Source organism: Coenobita brevimanus, chromosome 5 (genome assembly GCF_032717465.1).
Source record: "Coenobita brevimanus isolate Jiangsu-jjx chromosome 5, ASM3271746v2, whole genome shotgun sequence".
In the NCBI taxonomy this organism is placed as follows: domain Eukaryota; kingdom Metazoa; phylum Arthropoda; class Malacostraca; order Decapoda; family Coenobitidae; genus Coenobita; species Coenobita brevimanus.
In genome coordinates, this window is record NC_136958.1 from 30,628,506 (window position 1) to 30,640,399 (window position 11,894).

Consider the following 11,894-nt stretch of genomic DNA (forward strand, 5'->3'; position numbering starts at 1 on the left):
GGTTTATTATATTCTGTAGTTTTCTCAACCATTGTGTGTAGATGATCATTAGTCGAATACCCGCTGCGGAATCCTAGCTGTTCACGAGGTTGGTTTTCTTCAGATTTGTTATTCTGTTCGTAAGGACTTTAGTGAAAAGTTTTTGACTGATAATAAGCTGATGGGTTGATAATTACTAAGCTCTTTTGAGTTGCCTGTTTTGTAGGGTAAAATAACTAATGCATTCCATCATGTTTTGGGAATTTTCTTTTTTATATATTGAATAAATAAGTGGGCAAGCCTGTTTTGTACTTCTTCTCTTGCATCCAATAGTAAATTTGCTACCATTCCATCTTCTTCTGGAGCCTTCCTTCTTTTCATATTTTTAAGAGAAATAGCCTATTTACTTCGTTTGGTGTTACCTCAGGTATTTCACTCGTGTCAACTGAGAAGTTAGCTATTGGTAAAACTGTCTTCGATGCTTACAGTTCTTTGTAAAATTCTTCAACCCATTTCACCGTCTTATCTCTGCATTTAATGACTTCACCGTTTTTGTCTTTCAGTGACATAATTATTGCATTCCTAGTGCCATTTTACTTCGGACCTGTTTCAGACTTTTCCTGTTTTGATGACTTCTTTTAATGCGATCCATGTTTCTCTTTCTTTTTTCTTCTTTTTGTCTCCTGTTGATAAGTTTATTGAATTCCGCGCATTCTGTTTCATTTTCCTTTGTTTTTACTTTCATTTCGTTTCTCATTTTGATAAGCTCGAGTGTGTTTTCTGAATACTTCTTGGTTTTTGTTGTATTAGGTTTCCCTACTACCTCCGCTGATTCTCTTAGCACTCTTGTTAGTCTGTCATTCAGCTCATCAGTGTCACATTCAGCATTACTTAGAGCTTGAACTCTGTTCTTTATTTCCAACTGAAAGGCTGCTTTGTTTTCGTTTACTTTTTGGGGGCATATCTTTTTATTTTTAACCATCTTCTTTCTTTCACTTCTGAGACTGGATCTGGCTGTGTGACAGACCATTCTATGGCCATTTCCTATATCTACTTTGTTGATAACTGTGACATTTGTGATTGTGTTATTCTTATCTGCTATAATGAAGTCGATTTCATTCTTTGTTTCTCCATTTGGACTTCTCTTGGTCCATTTTCTCCCTGTTCTTTTGTGAAAAAATGTGTTCATTATTCTCATGTTAAACATTTCAGCAAATATTTACGAACACTTCTCCTCTTTCATGCCTTTCTCCTACTCCAGATTTTCCCGTACATGCTTCTCCATTTCTTGATACCCAAACTTTGGCATTGAAGTCCGCCATGAGTATAGTATATGTGGTCTTTTTTTGTTCCATAATCTGGGAGATGTTGACACAGAATGTTTCTATTTCCTCATCTGAGTTTTGAGAAGTTGATGAATATACTTGTATTACTTTCAGGATGGATTTTTTGTCCAGTCTAATTACAACCAGTGTTGCTTTGTCAGATACACTTCTGAATTTAACAATCTTGTCTGCAAGATTTCTGTTAACTAGAAATCCTACATCACTAACTCACGCATTTTGCCTTCCTCTTTAGTAAAATAAGTGGTTGCTGTCTTCGAACTGAATTACTTGTTCTTCTTTTCTGTGGCTCTCATTCAAACCTACAATGTCCCAACTAATGTTTTCCAGTTCAATCATCAAGTTACCAGGTTTGTGATCTTCTTTGAGGCTTCGTACATTGTATGTATAGATCTTCATATATATTTACTCAACTATATATATTTACTCCAATGAATATTTACTTATGTTGTAGGTGGGGGAGCTCACAATCCACTCACCCGATGTACAGTAGTGCTGCTCTCGGGTGTCTGCCCTTTCCTCTCCTCCATCTTTCTTTCCTTCCATCCTCTTCTGTCTTCCTTTCTTTCATTCTTTCCTCTTCCCTCTGCCTGTGGGTGACTCTACAATTAGTGACAAGCCAAACAGTTTCCTGTACACCAGGAAACCATTTGCTACGCGGGGTGGTAACCATATAACGAAATTTTGGCGCCTGGTGGTTTTGGTGGGTAATTACGGCGCTCCAATCGGATGTAGCCGGTGAAGGTTTATATGCAAGGGATGGTTTGTGAGAGAATGGGAGTATGGATGGGGTATATGTGCAGGAGTAGGTAAGAATGAGAGGGCAAAGGAAGGAGTATGTATAGTTGTGAGTAAAAGATGGAGGAAGAGCATAAGACAGTATGGATCATTTGGGTCAAGGACTGTGTTGGTAAAGTTGAAAGTTGGAATACAAATGTGGGCGATTGTGTGTGTGTATGCGCCAACGCAAGATCGTGCTGGAAGAGTGAGAGAAGAGTTCTGGACAAATGTAGAAGTGTGCATGGAAAAGTTTGGAAGGAATGAGGGAGTGTTTTTGATCGGTGATATGAATGGTAAAGTTGGGAATGTGAAGGTGGATGGAATAGTTGGTGAGTGGGGTGTGCCTGAGGAGATAGATGAGAATGGGAGTGCGTTAGTGGACATTTGTGCTGGGAGGGGGTTGGTGATAGCCAATACCCTCTTCAGGCATAAAATGATCCAAAGGTATATATGGCGAGTGATGAGAAGGTTGGGTGGTGAACTGAATGAAAGGAGGGCAATGATTGATTATGTGTGTGTGGATGAAAGGATGCGAAGATGTGTAATGGATGCAAGAGCTTATAGAGGTTGGGGGAGTGGACTTTCTGACCACTACTTGGTGGTGGCCAGAATTAGGATTCAAGTAAGATGGAGGAATAGAAGAAGGGAAAGACGAGAGGAAGGAGTAGTTGCAAGGAGAGTGGAAAGGTTACAAGAGGATGAGAAAAAGGCAGAGTACTCGTATAAGAGAGAAGTGAAGGAACGACTGGGCAAATATGAACTGGAGCAGATGGGAGACATGGAAGGTGTGTGTAGGATATTTACAGAAGAAATATGTGCAGCATGTGATGTGGTGTGTGGAAGGAAGAGAAGACGGATGGGGGGTGCAAGGAACAGAGTGGTGGACTGAAGAGGTGAGACAGGCTGTGGCACAAAAGAAGAAAGCATACAATGAATGGATGAGAAATAGGGGCGTGGAAGAAGTTGAGAGGCAGACGAGAGAGTTATATGTAGAAAGAAAGAGAGAGGTGAAAAGATCAGTAAGAGAGAGTAAGAAGAGAGTGGATGAGGAATTTGAAAGGAATTTGAGTGTAAAGTGGAGGGACTGTAAGAAAATGTTCTGGAATGAGGTGAAAAGAGTAAGACAGGGTAAAAGTGAAGTTAGCAGGGGAGTGAAAGATAAAAATGGTAGATTACTAGTGGAGAAGGGAGAAAAAGTGAGCAGATGGAGAGAACACTTTAAGGAATTGTTGAACATAGAGGATGGAAGTAATGCTAGTAAAAGTGGCTGGGGAATGGCTGGGAGAAGGAGGGAGGTAAGAAGACAGGAAGAAATCAGTAGGATAGAAGTTGTGGAAGCAATGAAGAAAGTTAAATCGGGGAAAGCCCCAGGAATTGATGGAGTGTGTGGTGAAATGCTGAAGCATGGGGGAGAGATAGTAGTAGAATGGAAGATGTGCAAATTGGCCTGGGAGGAAGGTAGAGTCCCGGAGGATTGGAAGTCAGGTATAATTATTCCTTTGTACAAAGGAAAAAGGGAAAAAGAAGTGTGTGGTAATCATAGGGGCATTTGTCTTCTTAGTATAAGAGGAAAAGTGTATGGTAGGATACTTACTGACAGAGTTAGAGAAAGAACAGAGAAATTAGTTGGAAAAGAACAGGGAGGCTTTAGGAAGGGAAGAGGTTGTGTAGATCAGATATTCATTCTTAGATCTTTAGTGGAAAAGTTTCTAGAGAAGGGAAAGAAGTTGTATGCGGCTTTCATGGATTTGGAGAAAGCATATGACAGGGTGGATAGACAAGGATTGTGGAAAGTGTTAAGAATATATGGAGTAGATGGGAAGTTGTTGAATGCTGTGAAGAGTATGTACGATGGTGCGAAGGTTGCAGTGCGTGTGGATGGTGAACTAAGTGAATTTTTCTCTTTGAAAGTTGGTTTGAAACAGGGATGTGTCATGTCTTCATGGTTGTTCAATCTGTACATGGATGGGGTAATAAAAGAGGTGCAAGGTAAAGTAGTGGATGTTGGAGTGGCCCTGGTGAGAGAGGATAGTGTTTTGAAACTCCCTGCACTGTTGTTTGCAGATGATACTGTGTTGTTGAGTGAAGACGAAGGGGAGCTGCAAGGCTTGGTGGATGAGTTTGGGAGAGTGTGTAAGAAACGGAATCTAAAGGTGAATGTAGGGAAGAGTAAAGTGATGGTCTTTGAGAGAGGTGAAGTCAGTGAATGTACAGCGAGGTTGGATGGTGAGGAATTGGAAAATGTGAGTACGTTTAAGTACTTGGGTATTGTGATGAGTAAGAATGGAGGTTTGGAGGGTGAAGTGCTTGAAAGGGTACAGCAGGGAAGGAAGGTTGCTGGTTCTTTGAAAACAGTGATAAGAAACAGGGAAGCGAGCATGGAAGTGAAAAAGTTACATGACAGTATTGTGATACCAATTCTAACGTATGGAAGTGAAGCTTGGACGTTGTTGGAAGGACACAAGTCAAGAGTGAGAGCAGTGGAAATGAGTTATTTAAGAGGAGCCTGTGGAGTCATATGGAGAGACAGGCTGACGAATGAGGATATAAAGGAGCGTTGTGGTGTGGATGTGGATGTGATAGGAAGCGTTATGAGGAACACACTGAGGTGGTTTGGCCATGTGGAGAGGATGGAGGGTGAAAGACTGACGAAGAGAGTGTATGTGAGTGAGGTGGAGGGGGGAAGAGGGAGGGGGAGGCCGAGGATGAGATGGAGGGATGGGGTGGAGAGGAATATGAGAGAGGGGGGTCTGAGTTGGGAGCAGGGCAGTGAAATGGCGGGGGACAGGACTACTTGGAGGCGATTTGTTTGTGGCCACCCCAAACGGGATTGAGGCGTCTGGCAATAGATAGATAGGTTTGGGTTTATTGCTCATGTAATGCCACTCAGGGATGACTGAGGCAGGTCACTTTCATCTTAAATGTCAGGACCAGCTTGCCTAGCCCTGGGCTCCTACCCTCCTCATGGGGCAACGTAGGATTGGATGATGAATGAATGAATGAATATTTACTTAAGATGTTACACAAAAAGGCATTGCCACGTACCCACAGCTCCATAAAACTGGTGTTGGTCTAATATAGATATGTCGAGTTGTGCCGAACAATTACAATAGGACATAAGTATAGTAAATTTGTATTGAAATAGGCCCAGTTAAGAGAGAGTGCCCACTCCATCACAGCCACATTCCGCTCCACATTTTCTCCTTGTGTGTGTTACTTTACGGGTCACTGTTTTACTCCGGACTTTGTTTTTATGATGAAACATTTAACAGTGAGGATCCAATGGCTCACTTTAACCCTTTGTACGCCATTTGAGATCTGACTGACCCTAACACATTTTTTAAATGATGCTATTCAGCTACTTGTTGTTTTTGGGATCTGGCGAACCATGAGTTTGTTTATCTTTGACCGTTCCATAAGCACACAACATTTGAGTGGAAAGACTCACGGTTCAGGAGATAGGAGGGCGCATACTTCATTGGGGGTCGCCCGGTACCCCACTTGGTTTTCGTGCAACTTCCCCCCCCCCCCAGATTCTAGATATTACTGACCATGTCACTGAATGTTGAGATGTTCTACAGTCTGGGTGGGGAGGATGGATCGTAGAAGGTCCTCCCTTTTCTGATGCTGATAATGACACCTGCAGTGATTTATCTGATGTTATAATCATTCAGGGGTTCTCTGAGTATATATTTGTCAATCTTGTTTATGTTTATGTTTACTTGTAAATTATTCAGGGGTTCTCTGTATATAAATGTCAAACCTGTTTATGTTCTGAACATAGATTCAGCCAAAATTTTCGTGTCATTTGATGTTCATGATATTGTGTTTTTTTATGGTGTAATAATTGATAATATATTTTTTATTATGTTAAGAGAATGCTGAATGAATAAGAATGGTGTAATCTAAAAATATAAGCCACATTATTCATTACATGTGCACATTTTCAAAAATTTTGAAGACCATCATATAGCTTTACTTTCATTAGAAAACACACACACACACACACATACACACACACACACACACACACACAAGGACACATGGTGGATTGGCTACACGTGTCATGTCCCGGGCAACATATGCATAAAATTTTACATTTTTTAACTTCGTGCATATGGCAAAAATCCAAAAATTAAGTTGGAGTCTTTCAAGACCCTGCATGGCGTTCCAGGCAACGTTTTTTCCCCTGGCGTACGAAGGGCTAAGCAGAGTTTAATCATCTGGTGTTAGCAGGGGTAGATTAACCGAGTTGTTCCGACCATGAGAGGGCTTATTTGGGATTTTTTATTTTTTACTATAATCAGCCTAGATATAGAGATATCTCACTTCATCTTGCCATCCCATCCCACCTAATACCCTTGTGTGTGTGTGTGTGTGTGTGTGTGTGTGTGTGTGTTACTACAGGGGCTGCTTGTTTACATTGTACCCTGCCCACATATTCAGCCAATTACTATAGCTTTCCAGGTTACTAATTGCGGATGAAACTGGGTTGAGGGAGAGAGGAGAGGAGGTGCCGTCGTTTAGAGAGGATGAGTGAGCGGGAGAAAGGAAGGAAGGGTGGAGAAGAACATAGGAGGCCATATTAGTGTGACAGCCGTCTCTATCATCAGAGTATAAATGCTTTGACCCTTAAACTTCAGGTCCAGTCGCGTTTCCCTCTGCTTTCACAACAGAATCGACCACTTGCTCGTTTTGGAGTACAAGCGAGTTCAAAACATAGATATTGATAACTTTCGTAGTATTAGCATAAATGACATATATTACGGAAAAATATCGTGTGAAAACAGATTTGACATAATATAATGTATTTGCTAAACAATGTAAATGAGAGAAGTACAGTATCGAAGTACAGTAAGCAACAATAATCGTGTCGTGAAATTTGGTGAAAGCATAAGCTAACGGGCTAAGCGTCTGGTACATTCTGCCGTCTGTCATACGGACGGTTCATAATGTTTCACGAGTTACATTTAATCTTCGGACAAAACCGCGACACGACTACTGTTGTCACTGTACGTCCTTCTTTTTACAGAGTTTGAGAAATTGTTTATTAAATTCCTTTCTTTTACGGCTAAATCGAAGCACAACATTGTTCACCAAGTATTATACTGTATATTAAATCAGGGCCATTTTCACACGACTGTCATTTAAAGAGTAGGAGACTTTCACTTGTGTCGATATTTTGAACAACCATGTTGCCGACAATTGGCAAGTAGTCAGTTGTGCAACATTTTACTTTTTTCTCGATTTTAGACAGTGATGCCTTCATGAGGTGGCACTGACATACCCATGCGGCAACAGTGCAAGGTTATTTAAAGGTCCCTCAACTCCCTGTCCTCTGTCAGGGCAATGGTCCGCTGTAGAAGGATGGCAGTTTCAGCCTGCAATCCACTGGTCTGACGTTTCAGGTGAATCTGGGTCTACAACAACAACAACAACAATAACCACAACAACAGTACCAACAACAACAACAATAACAACACCGACGACGACGACAACAACGACTACAGCAATAACAACTACAGCATCAACAACAACAACAACAACAATAATGATAATAATAATAGATAATAATAATAATAATAATAATGGCAACTATTACTACTACTACTACTACTACTACTGTCACTACTGCTTCCTGCCGCTTCCCTACGGTAATCTTCATTTGCTTAACTTTTGCTGCTTTAAGACGATATTATTCAACTTAGAGGATATCAGTATTTGTAAGGAGAATTGCTAAGTCTGTTTCTATTCCCTCCAGCACAAAAATCATCTAGCACAAAAATCATCTACTAAACAAAATCGTCTAAACTGTATAAATTCGCCCATGAAAGCAATAAACCCCAAACAACCCTCTGAATTAAACCTCTAACAGTCAAGACCATTTACACAGCACAAGAATATCCCTATAACACCCTTGGAGGGAGGGCATCCTAATGGCAGAGGACAAAATGATGTGGAAGCGATTGTTTTTGTGGCCACCTCTAACAATATTAGGGCATCTGGCTGTAGATAGGTAAACAGACCCTTGACACACCAATTGGAAAAACATATATACATTACACAGACGTGTGGTAATCAATATAGTTTTAACATACATCTACACAATGATATAAAAGTTAATTAGACAAAATACTTTTCATGTATCCTTTACCTAAAAAGAAAATACTTACTCGGAAACCAGTATTAGGCACACACACACACACACACACACACACACACACACACACACACACACACACACACACACACACACACACACACACACACACACACACACACACACACTTTCTCATCGATCTGCAAACTCTCTCTTCCTTTTTCTCAGCTACTCATCCCCCATTATCCCTTTCCATCTCCCTTCTTTCCCGTTCCCCTATTTCTCTCTCTCTTCTTCCTTCCTTTCCTTCTCCCTTCCTTTTCCCCCTCCCTTTTGCTTCTCCCTTCACGTCTACCCACCCTTTCCTTCTCTCTGTCATTCCTTCTGCCTACCCTATTTTCTTTCTCCACTGCGTCTCCTTCTCCCTTCCCTTCCCTTCTTTTCTCCTTCCCTTCTCTTTTCTCTTCCTCACTTCCCTTCTCTTCTCCCTTCCTCACTTCTCCTCTCCTCTCCCTTCCTCACTTCCCTTCTCCTCTCCCTCCCTTCCATTCTCTCCTCCATTTCCTTCTACCTTCCTCCTTTCCCTTCTTCCCTCCCTTTTCTTCTCCTTTTCTCCCTTCACTTCCTTACCCCTAACAACTCTGCAGTACGAAGGACCTCTGAAGAGAGAGAACGGGAGCGTGTGATGGTATATTAGTAGTTATCCTTTCACTTGAGGGAACTGGGTCACTCCAACTACGTGAATACTACGTCGTGGTTGTGTGAAATTCAGTGACCCATAGATATGAGGCAGGAATGAATCTCCTGGGTTATTAGTCAAATTACTGTAACCCTCCGATTTGACTGCAAGTGACCATTAACCGACCTGAATGGGATTAGGGATCTTCGTCAAACTACAGGCTCGTTCACTCTTTCAACTCTCTGACGTATATTTCACGTAATTCTTGTTACCTTCAGACGATATTATTTAATCCACGTGAGATTTTTCGTACTGTGCGGGTAAGATACAGTCTTCACTAAATCCTTTGCTCATAAATGTTATCATAATACATACATATATATATATATATATATATATATATATATATATATATATATATATATATATATATATATATATATATATATATATATATATATATATATATATATAAGATAGGAACAATATATCAAACACCCATTGGAGAGGAAGGGTTTCAGGCATTAATTTCTATGGACAGAGTGAGCAGAGGAGCGTAGAGGCATTGTGCTTGCGTCCACCCTGAATCAACTCTCGGAGTAGTTTTAGTCAGTGGACAGATTGACTGATGATGATGATGATGATTCTCTAAAGTTAGATAATTTGGAAGGACGACGATGCACCAACCACGATTTGACCTAACCTGTCCAACCACTCAGCCACGTCAACACACAGTGCCCACAACGATACACCACTGTGTCTTTGGAAAACAACCTTCTGAGTATTGTCTTTGCGGGCTGGGGTCGGGTCTGAAGTGCCCCTTCCCCCGGTCATTGAAAAAAAAAAAAATCCGCGCTTAGTTGCAACGGTTCCCATGAAATATTTTAGACCATATGACTATACTGTACATATCCAAAATTTCTCTCCTTTAATTTCAGATCTGTAGATGTGTCTCCGCCTGGTTTAAATTTGGGGATTGGGGTGGCTACATTCCTTTCCCTGCACCCCGAAGCGCAATTTTTGTCTTACTTGTCACTTCCTGCTCTGAACAGTGCTCCGCAAAAGTTCCGTTCGTCCTTCTGACGTTCAACCCACAACAGCATATTAGTGTAAAGTTGCATGGAATGGCTATAATTATTTGGTTAGTTTACTGTTTACGCGTAACTGCCTCTTGCTTTCATTTGCCAAAACTAATGTCATGTAATGAGCTACAAAGGTGAGGGATGAGGAGCATAACCATTGTAGGCAACTATACAATGCCGAGTAGGGCATCGCTATTTTTCTTGAAAACTGTGGATATTTGTGTTTTGTAGTTGGGGGTCGGGTCTGGCACTAAGCCTGTCCTCCAAGCTCCATGCTCTGACCATGAAGTGCTCATGACCTTCCTGTGGACTGTATCCATATTCATGCAATATTCAACAATGACTTTTTTTTTCACAAAGGGTAGACAAGCAAAAAGACAGACAATGAAAATTACTATGGTTATTTTATTTGTCCGCAGTATTGTTTCTACATCCCTATTAGTTCCCAAATAGAATCTCCTGGGCATCAGAATATACCTATCTATTTTTTCCTTTAGCTTGATTCCCAGACTTTCTCTTTTTTTTCAGGTGCTTTAATTTCCTTGCAATGGATTTATTATTTTCATTGCTACCATTTCTTCCGTTAGCACCCTATAAAAGCGTTTTGGCTCTCATTACCTTATTTTCATTCCTCCCCCACTTTATCTCCCCTTCTATCTCTCTCCTCCTCTTCCTCAGTCTCCCCCTCCCCTCTCTATCCCTCCCAGTCTTATACTAAATCCTCCCCCATTTATCTTACACTCTCGCCTCTCTCTTTTCCAGCTGTTTCTGCCTCAGTCTCTCCATCTTTATCCTCTTTTGTCTTCCTCATCTGTCTTTTTACCACTTATGATTTCGCTCTCCATGTTGCCTTCTCCTAGCCGCTGATTATATTATGTCCGTCTGTCTGTCTGTCTGTCTGTCTGTCTCTCTCTCTCTCTCCACTCTTCTGAGTTCTACATAACCCTCACTCTCTCACATTCCCACACATTTCCTCCCCAGTCTCTCCTTCCCCTGCTTTCCTAAGATCGACACACCCCTCTCTCTTCTCGTGCTGACTCGACCCTTTCGCTCCCACGTCAAGATTATAACCCTGACCCCCTCCCCTCCCCCTTTGCCCCTGCATGGAAAGTATTTGATGCTTGTTTAGATGTGGTACCTGGGGACCAACTAACACTGGCCACACCATCCCTAGTCCAAATGAGAGAGAGAGAGAGAGAGAGAGAGAGAGAGAGAGAGAGAGAGAGAGAGAGAGAGAGAGAGAGAGAGACAGACAGACAGACAGACAGACAGACAGAATTCGGTTGTGAAAGGTGAGATTGGAGGAAGTTATGAGGCAGCCCATATGACTCGGTATGATAGACGTGAAAGTGCGACTTGGGAAGACAATGAGAGGTAAGTGAGGATGTGAGGCAGTGAGAGAGAGATGAGGTGTTAGGAGGGTTAAGCTTAATATGTCATGGAAAACGAGATGTATGAGTGTGTGGTGGTGTGGTGAATAGATGATGATGATGATGATGTTGATAATAATAATAATAATAATAATAATAACAATAATAACAATAATAATAATAATAATAATAATAATAATGATTATAATAATAATAATAATGATAACAATAATAATAATAAAAATAATAATACTAATATTAATAATAATAATAATAATAATAATAATAACAATAATAATAATGATAATAACACTCGTGTGGCAGTGGTTAAATAACGTAGTGTCATCGAAATAAAAAAAGATAAATAAAAAAGGAAGCTATACTTATACTGGGCCCGCCAGATTTTAGGTCGAAACAATAATAATAATAATAATAATAAGAATAAGAATAACAACAATAATAATAATAATAAAAATAATAATAATAAAAATAATAATAATAATAATAATAATAATAATAATAAAAATAATAATAATAAAATAATAATAAAAATAATAATAA